The sequence below is a fragment of the Triticum urartu genome, chromosome 2A, assembly GCF_056163025.1.
Source record: "Triticum urartu cultivar PI428250 chromosome 2A, HENAU_Tu73, whole genome shotgun sequence".
Classification (NCBI taxonomy): Eukaryota; Viridiplantae; Streptophyta; class Magnoliopsida; order Poales; family Poaceae; genus Triticum; species Triticum urartu.
This window is the reverse complement of record NC_141874.1, coordinates 157328611-157347540: the sequence shown is the minus strand read 5'-3', so window position 1 is coordinate 157347540 and position 18930 is coordinate 157328611.

The window sequence follows — 18930 nt, the reverse complement described above, 5'->3', positions numbered from 1 at the left end:
TTCCCACATATTTAGTTAATTTTTCAACCCTGGTACTGACCAGAAAATGGCCAGCAATTCTAAAAAATAGAAAACGGGCTGCAATAAATTCCATATGAATTAGAAAATGAGTAAAAATTATAAAAATAATAGCAAATGGGATGTACACGCCACAGATTTCGAGGCTGACTTGTTTACGCAAGGCTTTGTCAGTGAACACACGATTCTAGCAGCAGTTAGTTTTGGATGTCCATCCAACGGCCGACGTGCTTCTTCAATCTCTGATCTTCCTGCTCCAGCCGCCTAAACTAGCGTCGGCGGGACTGCCTGCTCCCTCCTCTTGTGGCCCGCTATGATGTCGCGCAGGCTTCCCGGGCCCACCCTACTCCCTCTGCTGGCCTGGCCGCACGCAATCAACTGCCTCCTTATTACGCGAAAAAAATGATTCCTCCCACTGACATCTGGGGCGCACCGGTTGGGAGGCTGACCTGTGGGCCTACTAAGTTGACGCGTACGCAGGGCTTGTCAACTTAGTCAACAAACGATTCTAGCAGCAGTAACCGTTGGATTTGAATCAAACGGTCCTGCTGCTTCTTCAATCGCTGCTCTTCTTGCACCAGCCGCCCAAACTAGCGCCGGGGAGACCGCCTGCTCCTGCCTCTAGTGGCCGGCTATGCTGTCGATGAGGCCTCATCGCCCCCTACTACTCCCACCGCTAGCCAGGCCCTGCGGCGACGGCAGCCTCACACCGCAGCCAAACCACTGAACCCTCATACACCTCTCCGCGTGGACATCCACTGCCGCGTCTTCCCCGGCTCCGCATCGTCCCCTTCCTAGGCCTCGCCGTCGTCCACCCCTTGGTGCTCTCGGCGTGGCATGGTCAACGACATTCCATCGGAAGAGTACTGTACGTGGAGAGGCTGACAGCTAGGTCCACGGCCATAACCCAGTTTTTTTGTGATTTGCCAAGTAAGTCGCTTTGTCAGGCCTGTTGGCTGCAAATCTTTCAAGATGAGGAGAGCTTTCATTCGGCTGGCCGAGAAAACGGCCCATCAGTAATGAGAAATGGGTTGTACATTTTTAAAACACATCAAACCGGCAATTAGTTTCAAATATCTTTTCTTCATTTCGAGATTTGAAATTACATTAATTTTTATGCGTGGAGAATTTGTTCGATTTTATATTGATATACATTTTTTTTAAAATCAGTTTGAATGTGAGTCGAAATTTCAGGATTAAAAACAGTTCGGACCGCACCGAAATATGCAAAATTTTGTATAATTTTTTAACCGTGGCCACAATATGGGCTGTAATGCTAACAAAAAGAATATGGGCTCAAAAAAACCTTAATAATTAGCAAATGGGCTGTAAATTGTTATAAATAATGGCAGATGGGTTGTATGTTGTTTTCCACAGATTTGAGGCTTTCCTAAAAAAAGGTTGACGCACAAGCAGTGACTGTTGGATGGTCATCCAACGGCCGTCGTGCTTCTTCAATCTCTGCTCTTCCTGCTCCAGCCGCTCAAACAGGCGCCGGCGGGACTGCCTGCTCCCTCCTCCCCGCGGCCGGCTCTGCTGCCACGCATGCCTCACCGCCCCACCGTACTCCCATCCCTGGCCTAGCCATCCCTCTACTCACCCACACCTGTTGTTATTCTCCGGCGACGGCAAACGAACCAGTAAACCCTCATACAGTCGTACTCCCCTCCGCGTGGGAAACAACTGCCGAGTCTTCCCTGCCTCCGTGTCGTTCCCTTCCTAGGCCTCGCCGTCGTCCACCGCCCTGGTGCTCTCGGCGCGGCCTGGTCAACGTGGTCAACGACCGACATGCATCTGAAGTGGACTGTACGTGGAGAGGCCGACAGCTAGGTCCATGACCGCACGCAAGGAAATGCCTCCTTATTACGCGCAAAATAATGATTCCTCCACCTGACATCAGGGCCCACCGAAAGGGCCTCTGTATTTCGCGAAAGAAACGTTACCGCCGCTGACAGCTCGGACCCACTAGCTATATCTTCGCACGCAAGGAAGTGCCTCCTTATTACGCTCAAAAAATGAATACCCCCTGCTAGCTGGGACCCACCTTGGTGGGAGGCTGACTTGTGGGCCTACTAAGTTGACGGGGACAGAGGGCTTTGTCAACTTAGTCAATATGCACGATTCTAGCTCCAGTGACCGTACGATGTCCATCCAACGGCCGTAGTGCTTCTTCAACCTCTGGTCTTCTTGCTCCAGCCGCCCAAACCAGCGCCGGTCGTGCCTCGTGCTCCTGCCTCCCATGGCCGGCTGCGATGTGGCGGAGGCCTCACCGCCCCCTACTACTCCCACCGCTGGCCAGGCCATCCCTCTACTCACCCACACCCCCTATTATTCTGCGGCGATGGCAGCCTCACACCGCAGCGAACCAGTGAACCCTCATACTCCTCTACGCGTGGGCATCCACTGCCGCGTCTTCCCCGGCTCCACGTCGTCCCCTTCCTAGGCCTCGTCGTCATCCACCGCCCTGGTACTCTCAGCGCGGCGTGGTCAACATGGTCAAGGAACGGCTTCCATCGGACGTGGACTGTACGTGGAGAGGCTGACAGCTGGGTCCATGGCCACAGCAAGGAAGTGCCTCCTTATTACGTGCAAAATAATTATTCCTCCACCTGACAGGTGGACCCACCGGACGGGCCACCGTATTTCGCGAAAAAATGTTTCCCCTGACTGCTGGGACCCACCAGCTACATCTTCGCACGCAAGGAAGTGCGTCCGGGCAAAAAAAAACGATTCGCCACTGACTGCTGGGACCGACCAGCTACATCTTCGCAGGCAAGGAAGTGCCTGACAGTCGGGACCCACCTGGTCGAAGCGTATGTAGCGTTGTCATTCTGGTCGCAAACGTGTACGTACATACTAGTCGATGTAGAGGCGCGCACGTGTCGTAGTAGAGGCGCGCACGTAGCATGTACACGTACGTACAGCAGCCAGGGTGCAAGAAAGAAAATACGGCCACATATGTGTACGTACGGGCGGGGTCTCGAACGCCTACTCGCGCATACGTACGGCCAGGGCTCGTGTACATGGCTGGGTCGGAACGGAGAAACAGCGTCGTCGTCGTGTTCATGGGGAGGCAACGGAATGCGTCGTGTTCATGCGGAGGCAACGGAATGCGTCGTGTTCATCGGGAGGGCTTGGACGGAACAGGCGATGGAAACGAGGCCTGGCGTACCGTAGAACAGAGGAAACGTCCTTGTGTTCGACTGGCCACGTTCGAAAAGGGATCCTGTTCATCAGGAGGGGTCTGGCGTACCACAAAACGGAGGAAACGGACCTCCTACGGTCGAAACGGGGGTCCTGTTGATCGGGAGGGGTGTGGCGTACCGCAAAACGGAGGAAACGGACTTGTGTTGGAGCGCTACGGTCAAAACGGGGGTCCTGTTCATCGGGAGAGGTGTGGCGTACCGCAAAAGAGGACTCCACAGGATACTATTCATCTCCACCGTCGACCCCCTCCAGCCTCCACGAGCTATTGTTCATCCACCGTCGACCTCCTCCAGCCTCCACCTGCGACTGTTCATCCACGGGCTCCTGTTCATCCAGCCTCCACCGCGCGCTACTCCACCGGCTACTGTTCAACCACCCATCCACCGTCTACTGTTCATCCAGCCCTCCACACCATGGGTTCCTGTTCAACCATCCCTCCACGGGCACCCCTCCACCGTCTACTGTTCATCCAGCCCTCCACACCACGGGGTCCTGTTCATCCACCCCTCCACGGGCACCCCTCCACCGTCTACTGTTCATCCAGCCCTCCACCACACCACGGGGTCATGTTCATCCAGAGGCAACGCCACCGCTCACTGTTCATCCAACCCCCCCCCCCCCCCGCAACGCTCACTGTTCATCCCATCGATCGGCTTTAGTTAGCAGCAGTAGCGAAGGAATCGCTCGATCGGGTTCAGTTAACAGCCATCGATCGATCGCTCGGGTTCAGTAACGCGTAGCCTGCAGTGCAATCGCTCGGGTTCAGTTAGAGTCCAACGCCTCGCTCGGGTTCAGTTAGAGCCAACGCCTCGCACACACGCGCGTACGTGTATGAGAGAAATGCGCATCGCTCGGCCCCCGACCTCCCACTGTAACCGGGAACTCCCCGAAATTTTCCTCCCCCTCGCTTCTACCACGGTTTTTTCCGTCATGGACGGCCCAAAGAATGTCATGCAGCTGCGTCTCCGGCCCGCCCAGGACGAAAAGCTCATTTTCTGTCATGATTTTTTGTCATAAAAGTAGGAGCCCACCACATCTATGATGATACCAGGTTTTGTCACAATTATCGTCATAGAAGTGTCATATGTATGACAGAAAAAAATTCGTTCATCCCAAAATGTCACGGATGTGTCTTTTTTTGTAGTGACACGCTCTTATAAAGGCATCTTTCTTAGCACGCATCCTAGTGGTTCTTTCTTTGCACTCATCAATGGAAATTCTCATGGCTTTGAGAGACTCATTGATATCATGCTTAGGTGGAATAGATCTAAGTTTCAAAGAATCAACATCAAGAGAAATTCTATCAACGTTCCTAGCCAAATCATCAATCTTAAGCAATTTTTCTTCAATCATAGCATTAAAATTCTTCTGCGAAGTAATAAATTCTTTAATATTAGATTCAAAATCAGAGGGCATCTTATTATAATTTCCATAAGAATTGTTGTAGGAATCACCATAATTATTAGAGGAATTACTAGGATAAGGCCTAGGTTTGAAATTTCCTCTATACGCGTTGTTACCAAAATTGTTCCTACCAACAAAATTCACATCCATAGATTCATTATTATTCTCAATCAAAGTAGAGAAGGGCATATCATTAGGATAAGAAGAAACACTCTTATTAGCAAATAATTTCATAAGTTCATCCATCTTTCCACTCAAAACATTAATTTCTTCTATCGCATGCACCTTTTTATTAGTAGATCTTTCAGTATGCCATTGAGAATAATTAACCATAATATTATCTAGGAGTTTAGTAGCTTCTCCTAAAGTGATTTCCATAAAAGTGCCTCCCGCGGCCGAATCTAAAAGATTTCTAGAAGCAAAATTCAATCCGGCATAAAAATTTTGTATAATCATCCACAAATTTAAACCATGAGTAGGGCAATTACGTATCATTAATTTCATTCTCTCCCAAGCTTGTGCAACATGTCACTACTAGGGAAAACCTTATACACAGAATCTTAGCAGTAGCGCGGCATAAAAACAGGCGCTGCTGCTAAGTAGTAGCAGCGCAGCTACGGAAAGCTCGCTACTGGTGCAAACTTAGCAGTAGCCCGTGACGCTTAAACCGCGCTGCTACAAAAATCCACCGACAGTACACAACGACATAAGTTTACCAGTAGCGCGGCGCCAGGGAGCGCGCTACTACTAATGCCATAGTAGCAGCGCGCTTTTTTGTCACCTCGCTGCTGCTAATTTTGAAAATGTGCATAGGGTTGGCCCGTTTAGCAGTAGCGCGTGACAGGAAAGCACGTTGTTGCTACGCTCTTAGCAGCAGCGCGCTTTCTCTCCCGCGCTACTGCTAAGACGCAGGACCCACCACCTTTTCCACCTCCCCCTCCCCATCTCCTCTCCTCCCTTTCCCCTACCCTCCCACATCCTCCCTCTCTCACTCTTCTTCTTCCTCAATACTTCTCCCCCCATTACTCTCCCTCTTCTACCTACCTTTCTCTCTCTTCATTACTCCTAGCTATAACTACACCACCTCCATTAATTCATCTCCTTTCTCTTTTTCCTCCTCCCTCCACTAGTTGAAGTTGTCTCCTCCCAAATTAGCTAGCTAGGTAGATGTAGCATTTAGTTAAGTGACCTATTTACCCCCTAACTAGATCTTTCTTTGTCAAGAAGAGCATTGTGCACTTTTGACCTCCCTACATCATCATCTCCACCGTGTGCTCGATCTCGAGATAGAGGTGTGATTAATATTTCATGCTTTTGCAAAATGGAAATATGTTTATGCATGTGTGTGTGATATTTTTATGGAAATTGTGTGTGTGGCATGAGTTGATGCCAAATTGTGCATTTGAGTTGCCTATGTTTTGCCGAAATGTCGATTTATTTCCATTTCGGCAAATTCCGGGCAAACTCTAGATCTATATATGTCCTACTTTTAAGGAAGGTCATGCCGAATTTTTGTATGACTTTGATGAATGCATGCATTTTTATAATCAATTTGTTTATTATTACCATGCAGAGTTCACGATGGTCAGTGGAACGATGGTGGACAAGTGGTTGCGGTCAGCGATGCAGGACATGAAGGAAAATAACCTGACAGAGGTTTTATGTCCGTGTCGAAAATGCAAAGGAATAGTTTGGCTTGACCCCCATGTCGATGGTCGTGTCGAAGCGCACCTGCTCATGACTGGTTTCATGGATGGCTATACTCGGTGGATAACTGAAGATGAGGATGACGATGTTGAGGATGCCGACGGGGCAAGCAATGATGACACGGGGCAAGATGAAGAGATGATCGATAATGGCGGCGGGGAAGAGGCCGGACATGGCGGCGGAGAAGGGGCCGGACATGGCGGCGGAGAGAACGACATGGACTCCACGTAGCAGAGTTCGTCGGTACTAAGTTCAATCGTGCGGGAACCTCATGTTCAAGCATTGCTTCGCAAGGAGACGAGTACTGAGAGAGCTGCTTCTAGAGAGGAGGCTAAGCTGGAGCAACTGGTGGTAGACTCGACCACTCCATTGTATGATGGTTGCAATCCTGAGGTGACCCGCTTGAGTTTCATGCTCCGAGTGCTGAAGATGAAGGCTAAAAACAAATGGACCGACACTAGCCTCGATGAGCATCTCAAGTACCTAAAGGATGTTCTTCCCGAGGGTAATCTATGTCCTAGTAGTGTTGATGAGGCCAAGAAGATCGTGTGCCCTCTTGATCTGCCACACGTTAGATACCATGCATGCATCAACGATTGCATAATTTATCGGAAGGAGCACGCGGAATAAACAAGTTGTCCGGTGTGCAATGCTTCTCGATACAAGAAGGCCGGGAAGAAATGTCCCCAGAAAGTGGTATGGTACTTACCAATCACTCCCCATCTCCAGAGGTATTTTGTAGATCCCAAGGAAGCAAAGCTAATGCGCTGGCACGCGGAGAGGAAGAAGCCCGACGATGGAGATGATCCGAAGCTGAGACACGTCAAGGATGGAAGCCAGTGGAGAGCGTTGAACAGCTTCTATCGGTATTTTGAATGTGATGCAAGGAACATCGTGCTCGGCGCGTGTACCAATGGCATGAATCCGTTTGGCAACCAGAGCACCAACCATAGCACATGGTCAGTGTTTGTATGGATGTACAACCTCCCCCCTGGTTGTGCATGAAATCGAAGTACATTCACATGAGCATGCTTATTCAAGGGCCGAAACAACCAGGAAATAATATTAATTTGTATCTGGGGCTACTTCAGGAGGAGTTAGACACGTTATGGAAAACACCGGCCAAGACATGGGACGCCAGCAAAGGCGAGTATTTCAACATGAGAGTCGCGCTGATCACGACAGTGCACGACTATCTTGGTTACGGATATGTGGCAGGCTAGGTGTGCCATGGATATTGTGGATGCACGCGGTGCATGGATGATACACGTCTCAGTAGCTAACGTCAAGGAAAGATGGTGGGTCTGGGAAAATCGTGTACATGGGGCATCGAAGATGGCTCGAACAGGACGACCCATGGAGAAACCGTGGAGATCTATTCAATGGTCACGCTGAGCATCGAGGACCTCCACGTAAGCGGAGCGGTGCCGAAATCGATGAGCTGTTGAAAAACTGGAAGGAGTGCCCCGCACCGGGAAAGATGATGAGAAAGGCGTCGGAGCCGCTGCTGAAGGTATGGAAGACGAGGTCTGTGTTTTGGGACTTGGAGTACTGGCACAAACTCGATACACCTCATTGCCTTGATCAAATGCATATATGTAAGAATGTCCTTGAGAGCTTGCTCGCAACACTGATGAACATGTCGGATAAGACCAAGGATGGGCCGAAGGCAAGAAAAGACTTGCAAGATTTGGAAATCAGGGAAGATTTGCACATGCCGCCACGTAAAATGTCAAACGAGACAGAGCGGAGACAGAGGCACGGGAGAAGAAGGGCAAGAAAATAAAGAATGAGGATTATTGCCCCCCTTCTTGCTTCACCTTAAGTCAGGCTGAGATCAATCAATTCTTTAAGTGCCTTACCGGAGTCAAAGTTAGTTCCGGTTACTGTGGCAAGATAAGTAGATATCTAGACACGGATAAGAAAAGGTTCAGCGGGATGAAGTCTCATGACTGTCATGTGATGATGACGCAGATATTACCTGTTGCCCTTAGAGGGATAATGGACAAGCACGTCCGTGACACGCTTATTGGTCTCTGCAACTTTTTCGACGTCATCTCTCGAAAGTCAATCAGTGTGAAGCAGCTCCGAAGGCTACAGGAAGAGATCGTTGTGATACTGAATGAGCTTGAGATGTACTTCCCGCCCGCGTTCTTTGACGTGATGGTGCATCTGTGTGTCCATATTGTGGATGACATAATAGACCTGGGGCCGTCATTCCTGCACAACATGATGCCGTTTGAGAGGATGAATGGGATCATCAAAGGATTCGTTCGTAACATGTCCCATCCGGATGGAAGCATCGTCCAGGGCTATTTGACACAAGAGTGCATCTCTTTCTGTGAGAATTTTCTATATGGCGCAGACCAGCCGCCTGGTGTTAGTGTTGGTTTACCCGTTAACAAGCACGATGGGAGGCTCGAAGGAGAAGGTCACTGCAACGGTCGCAGGGAACTACACGTGGCATACTCAGATCGACGCAGCGACTTTGACAGAGCAAACTTGGTAGTGCTACACCACCTAGACGAGGTAGATCCTTTCATGGCACTGCACAAAGAAATTATCGCAAAGAAGTATCGTGACCGGGGGGTATGCAGGACGGACGCCGAAGTTACTAGAGAGCACAACTCCACTTTCCTGCATTGGTTCAAAGAGCATATTATTGCTAATCCCCCGGAGGAGGGCTCTAAGGACGGATTGCTCATATACGCCTTAGCACATGGCCCCCGCCGCGCCCGACCCCAGCGCGCTCGCCCCCGACCCCGCCGCCCCCGACCCAGGCGCGCTCGCCCCCGGCGCCGGCGCTCGCCCCTGACCCGTCGGCCCTCGCCTCCCTCCTCTGCTTCCTCCCCTCCCAACCTCGGCCGTCGTCGGGCCTGCCTCCTCGCCCTGCACCCTCTGTAAACCACCCCCTCTCTCTCTCTCTCTGCTAGCTAGGGTTAATTTACTTAGGTTTTAGTTATGTTAATTAGGTTATCTATTTAGTTATGAATTTAGATAGGTTTCAAAATTTGCTGAATTTATATGCAAATTTGAACTGGACATGTGATATGTGGATATGTCATGTTTTGGACATGTCATGTTTTGGTAAATGATCCGAGTTGCCTATGTTACGCCGGAATGTTGATTCATTTCCGTTCCGGTGAATTTCCGGCGCTCGATATGTCCATTTTTTAGCAAAGGTCATGCCGAAATTTCCCGTGAATAAAGGCATGATTTGTGCTACATAGTTGGCATATCGAGTGCTGGCACATAGATTTCTTTTTTATCTCATTTCTCATTTATTCATACTTTTAGAAATAAATGAGGACACTTAATCATAGGAAACATGTCGAACAACAAAGAAACTGGGCCTTCTGACCAAGATGCAGACGAGATGGATTATGAGGGTGAACAAGACTACCTCGACTTTTTGACTGATAAGCAAGGTTTGCAGGTCCGCCTCGATGATGGTACTGACGCCGACACCGACACCGACGGTGCTGGCACCGATGGCGGCGCCGAGACCGATGGGGAAGGTACCGCCGGGGAAGATACCGGCGCCGATGCCGGTACTGAAAAGAGGCATAAGAAGCAGAGGATACGAAAACCTAACAAACTAGGGATTGGACGACTTGTGATCACAAAGATGGCACCTGGCAAGTTTGAGCCATTAGAGCCGGAAGAACCTCGCAAGTGCTATGGGAACCAAGTAGGATGCATCCTACGGGAATGCGCAAGCATCAATGACGATGACTTAAGGAGTAAAGAACATTTGACGCAGTTGCTCCTAACGAAGTTGCACAAGAGATTCAAGTTCCCCGATCGGGATGATAACATAGAACAACCGTGGGATGATCCGAAGATGAAAAAGATTAACAATCACGCCATGGGCATGTTCAGCAATGATTTGGCCTCCTGGAAATCGAGGGTGAAACGAGCTATTGAGGCTGAGGAACCCCTGTCCAAGATTTTGGAGGAAAATCCGACACTTACGGAAGAGGAGTTCGAAAAGTTCAAGGACACTTGCGCTACCGAGGACGCCAAGGCTAAGGCTGCGAAATTTAAGAGCCTTCAGCAAAGGAACACGGGGAAGCATCGCCTCGGAAGCTGTGGCTACCTCGGTAAAAGGCCCATATGGGATAAGGAGGACGCGGAACGTGAAGCCGCGGGTCTCCCAGACCCCTTCGCGAAGTTCACCAACCCCTTGGAGCATGACTTCATCAGGGCCCGCTACAAGTGGGACAAGGAGAAAAAGGTTTTTTACATGGACAAGATCACGAGGAAATTGATTAGACTACTGGAGAAGCAACACCAGCTTGCAGCCGAAAACCCTACTTCTCCGATGAGGCCCAAGTGGGACACCCCTCTCAACCGGGCCTTGAACGAACTTAAGGGACTCCCTTTGGGCCAGCGGCCGCAATATGGTCGTGTGCACGGCGCTGGAGATGGAGGCACGTGGAAGGTGTTTTACAAGGAGGGCCCGGAGGCCAAGAAGCAGAAAAAGAAGTTTAGTCAGGCGGACATCGACGCAAAGGTGAAGCTTGCGGTCGAGAAAAAAGCAGCTGAGGACGCGAAAAAAGCAGCCGAGGACAAATATGAGTTGCTACAGCAGGCAGTCAATGTAGCTGTAACTGCCTGTAGAAATGATTTTGCTACTAACTTGGTTCCAGTTATCATCAACTGGACGAAGGAAAATCCAGACAAGACGGTACATGATTTCCCGTTGCCTAGTTTCGTCGGGAGCAACTCCATGAACAACAACACCATCGCACCATCACTTGCTCACGCAACTGGGCCTCCTCTCGTAGCCGCTCCCGCTCATAGCAGCCCGTCCTTAGTCTCTGGCGCGCTTGGTGGGCCTTCGTCTTTGGTTGAGCTCGACGCCGTCACGGTAATTACATGTCGCACCAACATATATATATATATAATATTCCATTTTTGTTGCCTTTCGGATGTTTTACGCCACAGACATATGTGTTTGCAGGCGAAAGAAACCCTGTGCACCATACTCTACTTGATCAAAGGCCAGAAGGTGGACGTGGGAAAGGGGATGTAAATGGACCCCTTGCAACCCACGTTCCACAACCAGCCGATCCCTGCTGGGCACTTCAGGGTTAGCTTGTCCAGTGTGAAATCAGGGCACGAGGATTTGCCTCCTCCAGTACAGCATGTGGGAGCAGACGACGAGACCCCGCCGCGGATTGGAAGCTGCAAGGGTTGGGTGTTGCTATGGCCGAAGAATCTTATTCGTCTGGAGCCGGCCAAGAGCACACCAATAACCACACATCAACAAGCATGTGCAGAGACCACCACCCCACCTACGCAATTACCAGCTCCTGTAGTGCCGGGTGAGAGCGGCAGACGACATGATGAAGGGGGTGCAATAGTGCTGGCTGATGTAATTTGTCCTGTAGAACAGAGAATGGATGATGAGACGGAGGTCGGCCCTATGGATTTCCTCAATACAAACGCGTATGACTGTGACATAGAATTGATGAGTCAACCATATGACGAATCGGGCTATCAGCTTGCTAATGAGGATATGGATGATATGCCCGGGCAGGAAGGTCGTAGCAGGGATTGCAAAAAGTCTCTCTTCATGAAATCCTCACAGGACACGCCTGAAGATGCCGCCTCAACACAGGCTCAACTATCCCAGCGCGAGGGTCGTACAGTACTTAGCCCGGGAACACTGGGGCAGGGGTTAAGGAAGGGTCTATAAGGTGTGCCCAAGAAAAAGGAGAGAAAGAGATCGGGGAAGATAGCTGCCTCCAAACAAGCCAGAGCACATAGCAGCCAAACGATGCATTCTGAAGAGCGTGTACCCGTGAAAGGTGCGGCCATGTTCCATCTCATGGGTGAGCCGATGCTACCGCCGAAACCACTGGAGGCACTATCAGGGGATCTCAGGAGACTGCACGACCATGTGTTGTCGACTGAGAAAAGCCTACTAGCCTCAAAGGATCCAGGATATCCGACATACGCGGCTCATGTGCCTGAGGGGAAGTGCTACGTCGAGACACGGCCCGCAGAGGTGTTCTTCCTGCGGTTTGACCATATCTTTGAGATGTTTCTGACAAGGCGGCTCGATTTTACAATCGTCCGCCTTTTTGCGCTACATATGAGCTCTGTCATAAACAGTGAAGAAGTCTCACAAATCTGTGTGGCGGATCCATACTACATGCACGAGTCTTTCTTGAGTCTCGGCGACTTTGAGAGTGAAACTGCTAGGGACTACCTCCAAAACTTCATGGTACAGAATAAGGACCGGGAAATTGTCCTCGTGCCTTATCATCCAAAGTAAGTCAGTTTCGAACAACCCTTTCATACATTTCAATCATTCCTTCTCTCTCTATGGGGAATAATTTGAGGTGTCTTTTCCCCGCAGCAACGGGCGCACCGTCCTTATCGTTCTTTATCCGCAAGTCTCCCACGCCGTGTATTTTGACCCTTCCAGAGACTACGAGAAAAAAGACTACACCCACATAATGAATATTCTAGATGATGCTCTCCAAGGCTTCAGCTTTAGAGGTGGCCACATGCAGATCAGGAAACAAAGGAACAAGAAGATGGGTTTCGCGCATAAAACTAACTTCTCCTGCATCCAAGTCCCAAAACCAAGCAAGAAGGATGGATTGTACATCCTCCATCTCATGAATCAGTTCAACACGGATCACCAAAAGCTTCGCATGAGAAGCAGAAATGATGATCATATCCACAAGTGGCTAGAATCTCATGGAGAAGCGGATTATAAACTTAGAGATGACTTCTTTCGCATCCAAAGCGACATTGCGACGATCATCATGAAAGAAGTCGTCGATGAGAAGGGGATGTTCCACCACGGCCCTATATCGCGAGCTGACGTCCGAACTCGCATAGGCATGCAACGTCTAGACCTCACGCCGTTCAAGAAGCTAGGGTCCATCCTCGATGATATGGAAGGATGGAACTTCTAGTGATTTATGATGCCGATGATGATGATATGTGTCGGTTGAACTTGTATACTATTTGTAGTGATGCAACTTTGTGATGTCCATGATCCCTGCCGAACTTGTGTAACGCTACTTTGTTAGTTTGCGTACGATGACCTGTGTACCTCTAGTTAATTAATTTGCGTACTGTATGTTGCATCTAGTTGCTAACCCTTTCTTTTTCGGTGTTCTCTAGTATATTTTGTTGCATATATATGATTGTACATCCTCTTCATGAACATGCATCTCTAACAGGTACCTAGTTTCTTGATGGCGAGATGGAACTGCTATGTCGTGTACAAAGGGAAGGTTCCTGGGGTGTACAACGAGTGGCATGAGTGTCAGGCGCAAGTGAATGGGTTCTCGGACGCCAGCCATATCAAAAGTAGACAAGAAGGAGAAGCTAGTTACTTGAGGTTCACGCTAGCGCGAGAGAGGACTCGTAACCGCCATCTCATGTACTGCATAGTTCCACTCTCACTCATAGTGATAGCTCTTCCCGCGTATACCTTTGTTTAGATGGATGACGTTGTAGTTGCAAGTATTCGAGACTTGCATGTATCGCTATTTTCGAGATGATGACAAGATACCACTTTGTGTTGGATGATGATTATGACGAGACTATTTGTATGTATATGCTATGATTACATCTGTGGTCTCGCAGGCATTTGTATGTGTATCATGATGACATTTGTATGTGCTAAAGATTCTTCTATAAAGCCTGTTCAAATACAAAACAAATATGCCGAAAAAAAACAAAAAACTACTAAAATTAGCAGTAGCGAGTGCAGAAAAGTTAGCAGCAGCGCGGTTGTAGTAGTAGCGCGCATAGGGGAAGCGCGCTATAGCTATTAGCAGCAGCGAGGTTCCTTTAAGCGCGCTGCTGCAACACTTGTGTAGCAGTAGCGCGGGTGGACCAGCGCTACTGCTATACGTTAGCTGTGGCGCCTTATTGGTAGCGCAGGTACCCGCGCTGCTGATAGGCCTAAAACCCGCGTTGCTGCTAGCCTTTTCCCTAGTAGTGTGTTCATGATCAAGTTGCTTAAAATTCATAATATCGTTTCTAAGAGGGATGATCTTAGCGGAGGAAAATACTTAGATATAAAAGCATCTTTGCACTTGTTCCATGAATCAATACTATTTTTAGGCAAAGACGAAAACCAAGCTTTAGCACGATCTCTAAGCGAAAAAGGAAATAGCTTCAATTTAACAATATCATTATCCACATCTTTCTTCTTTTGCATGTCACACAAATCAACGAAGCTATTTAGATGGGTAGCAGCATCTTCACTAGGAAGGCCGGAAAATGGATCTTTCATAACAAGATTCAGCAAAGTAGTATTAATTTCACAAGATTCAGCATCGGTAAGAGGAGCAATCGGAGTGCTAATAAAATCATTGTTGTTGGTATCGGTGAAGTCACACAATTTAGTATTATCTTGAGCCATCGTGACAAGCAAGCAAACTAACACACAAGCAAACAAAAAGCAAGCGGGCAAAAAGAGGCAAATAAAGAGGGAGGATAGAGAGAGAGGGCGAATAAAACGGCAAGGGTGCAGTGGGGGAGAGGAAAACGAGAGGCAAATGGCAAATAATGTAATGCGGGAGATAAGGGTATGTGATGGGTACTTGGTATGTTGACTTTTGCGTAGACCTCCCCGGCAACGGCGCCAGAAATACTTCTTGCTACCTCTTGAGCACTGCGTTGGTTTTCCCCGAAGAGGAAGGGATGATGCAGCAAAGTAGCGTAAGTATTTCCCTCAGTTTTTGAGAACCAAGGTATCAATCCAGTAGGAGGCTACGCGCGAGTCCCTCGTACCTGCACAAATCAAATAAATCCTCGCAACCAACGCAAATAGGGGTTGTCAATCCCTATAAGGCCACTTACGAGAGTGAGATCTGATAGATATGATAAGATAATATTTTTGGTATTTTTATGATAAAAGATGCAAAGTAAAATAAAGGCAAAGTAAATAGCAAAGGAAATAACTAAGTAGTAGGAGATCAATATGATAAACATAGACCCGGGGGCCATAGGTTTCACTAGTGGCTTCTCTCGAGAGCATAAGTATTCTACGGTGGGTGAACAAATTACTGTTGAGCAATTGACAGAATTGAGCATAGTTATGAGAATATCTAAGTATGATCATGTATATAGGCAGCACGTCCGAGACAAGTAGACCGACTCCTGCCTGCATCTACTACTATTACTCCACTCATCGACCACTATCCAGCATGCATCTAGAGTATTAAGTTAAAAACAGAGTAACGCCTTAAGCAAGATGACATGATGTAGAGGGATAGACTCATGCAATATGAAGAAAACCCCATCTTGTTATCCTCGATGGCAACAATACAATACGTGCCTTGCTACCCTTACTGTCACCGGGAAAGGACACCGCAAGATTGAACCCAAAGCTAAGCACTTCTCCCATTGCAAGAAAGATCAATCTAGTAGGCTAAAGCAAACTGATAATTCGAAGAGACTTGCAAAGATAACCAATCATACATAAAAGAATTCAGAGAAGATTCAAATATTATTCATAGATAGACTTGATCATAAACCCACAATTCATCGATCTCAACAAACACACCGCAAAAAGAAGATTACATCGAATAGTTCTCCATGAGAGAGGGGGAGAACGTTGTATTGAGATCCAAAAAGAGAGAAGAAGCCATCTATCTACTAACTATGAACCCGTAGGTCTGAGGTAAACTACTCACACTTCATCGGAGAGGCTATGGTGTTGATGTAGAAGCCCTCCGTGATCGATGCCCCCTCCGGCGGAGCTCCGGAACAGGCCCCAAGATGGGATCTCGTGGATACATAAAGTTGCGGCAGTGGAATTAGGGTTTTGACTCCGTATCTGATCGTTTGGGGGTACGTGGATATATATATAGAAGGAAGGAGTACGTCGGTGGAGCAACAGGGAGCCCACGAGGGTGGAGGGCGCGCCTGGGGTAGGCAGGCGCGCCCCCCTACCTCGTGGCCTCCTGTTTCTTTTCTTGACGTAGGGTCCAAGTCTCTCTAGTCTTATTCGTTGAGAAAATCACGTTCCCGAAGGTTTCATTCCGTTTGGACTCCATTTGATATTCCTTTTCTTCGAAACCCTAAAACAGGCAAAAAAACAGCAATTCTGGGCTGGGCCTCCGGTTAATAGGTTAGTCCCAAAAATAATATAAAAGTGGATAATAAAGCCCAATAATGTCCAAAACAGTATATAATATAGCATGGAGCAATCAAAAATTATAGATACTTGGAGACGTATCAGTGACTTAAGTCATCGACGTCCGGAGGTCTGACGTATGTGCCTTGGAAGTTGTTGCCAAAGGCGTCTTCCAGGTCCTCCCAGCTGCTAATAGAGTTTTCAGGCAGGCTGTTCAACCAGTGCCGAGCTGGTCCCTTGAGTTTTAGGGGGAGGTATTTGATGGCATGAAGATCATCACCACGGGCCATATGAATATGGAGAAGGAAGTCCTCAATCTATACCGCGGGATATGTTGTTCCATTGTATGATTCGATATTCACAGGTTTGAACCCTTCTGGGAACTCATGTTCCATTACTTCGTCAGTGAAGCAGAGGGGGTGTGCGACGCCTCTATATCGGGCCAGGTCGCGACGTAGTTCGGATGAAGTCCGTCTGTGGCTTTTGGCCCGGACGTGATTATTTTTGTCATGTTCGGCTTGATAGCTGTCGCCGCACGTCGGGCACGCCCCCGTGATCCGTAGATCGATCTGGACGGGCCTGCTTTATTCTTCAGGTCCTGCCGCAGGTCATATGTGTATCTCTGAGTTGTTGTGTCTCTACCTTTACGGCGAGATAGTATGGGCCGGTGTTCGGCTTGAGTTGTTGTTTTGTCCCGGCCACGTGGTGGTCGGTCGGCCGCATTACGCGCCGCTGGTACGGGCTCAAGTGCCTTGTCGTCGAATTGAGGTAGCAGTTTACGCTTCGGGTAACTTTTGGTTGGGTGCACGAGGCCGTACTCCTCGACTGCCAGGACATTAGTCCATCTATCGTTGAGTAGATTTTGATCAGCTTGAAGTTGTTGATGTTTCTTTTTCAGACTCCTTGAAGTGGCTATTAGCCGTTGCTTAAAGCGCTCCTGCTCGAGAGGTTCCTCGGGCACGATAAAGTCTTCGTCGCCAAGGCTCACCTCATCCTCGGAGGGTGGAAGGTAATTACTGTCCTCCGAGTCTTCGTTTGCGGCCTATTCATCAGGGCTAACTTGCCCATCCTCCCGATCGTCTTGTTCAGAGTTTTGCTCGACGGGGTTTTCTTGGTCTTCGGCATTGTCCGGAGTATTGTTGTCTCTCGTGTCGGTATTGTTGTCTTTGCTGCGGCGTGATTTAGAGCAGCGCCGTCGGCGTTTTGGTTGTATCTCGGGAGGTTTATCCTCTACTGGATTTTTCTCATTATCGTTGTCACCCTCCTTGGGTGTATCCACCATGTACACGTCATACGAAGAGGTGGCCGTCCAGCGTCCGGTAAACGGCGGGTTTTCGGCCTGCTCCTCTCCGGCATCGTCGTCCATACCGTCGATGTCTTCGGAGCCGTACTCGAGCATGTCAGTTAAGTCCTCGACGGTGGCTATGAAGTGGGTGGTGGGTGGGACGTAAAATTCCCCGCTCTCAGCCCCTAGTCCGGGCTGGGCGTAGTTCGAACGTTGCTCCTCCGTAATGACGAGGGATCGCATCAAGTCCAGAGCCTCACTTAAAGGCGAGGTTTGGCCGGAGAGAAGAGAATCTGTGGAGTACAGCGGGAAGGGGATTCCTCGGCCGAGCTCACGCGAAGCTGACTTCGAGAGTTCGGAGTCAGTGTCCGGGGAAGAGTCCGGCTTTGTGATGGTTGCCAGCGACGCTGCTTCCTCCGGCTCTCCCGTACTGGGCTTAATGGCCACAGATAGTCCGGCGGGTTTAGAAATCCCGTCTTCGGACCTGGCGATGCGCTCTGGCTCTAAGGCCAGAGCGGAGGTTGGGGTCGTGAATCCTTGGAAGATCAAGTCTCCTCGGATGTCAGCGACATAATTCAAGTTTCCAAAACTAATATGGTGACTTGGGGCGTAGTTGTCGATCTGCTCTAGATGGCCAAGCGAGTTGGCCCGCAGTGCGAAGCCACCGAACACAAAGATCTGACCGGGGAGGAAAATCTCCCCCAGGGCAGCATTGTTGTAGATGATTGATGGAGCCATCGAACCTTCAGGCGACGATGCAGCGGAACTCTCAATGAAAGCACCAATGTCGGTGTCAAAACCGGCGGATCTCGGGTAGGGGGTCCCGAACTATGCGTCTAAGGTCGATGGTAACAGGAAGGAGGGGACACGATGTTTTACTCAGGTTCGCGCTCGTACTCGTCAAGATCGCGGCATTCGAACGATGGCGGCGGCCGGCTCTCGTGGTTGAGCCACCTCCCCCTCCCCCCCCCCCCCCTGTGTGTGGCGTTGAATCTGCGGCGGCACCGGCGCTCCGCGTCATCCCCATCGCTTACGTAACCGTCCATAGGTCGCTAGGCCTTTTTAGGCTTGCCGGCGACGAGAAATTAGGGCGGAGGAGGGAATCACGACGAAGGGCGGATAGGGTTTGACCCGTATCCGAGCAGTGAAACCGCATATATAGTAGTGGGGAGGGACTTTTTCCGGGCCA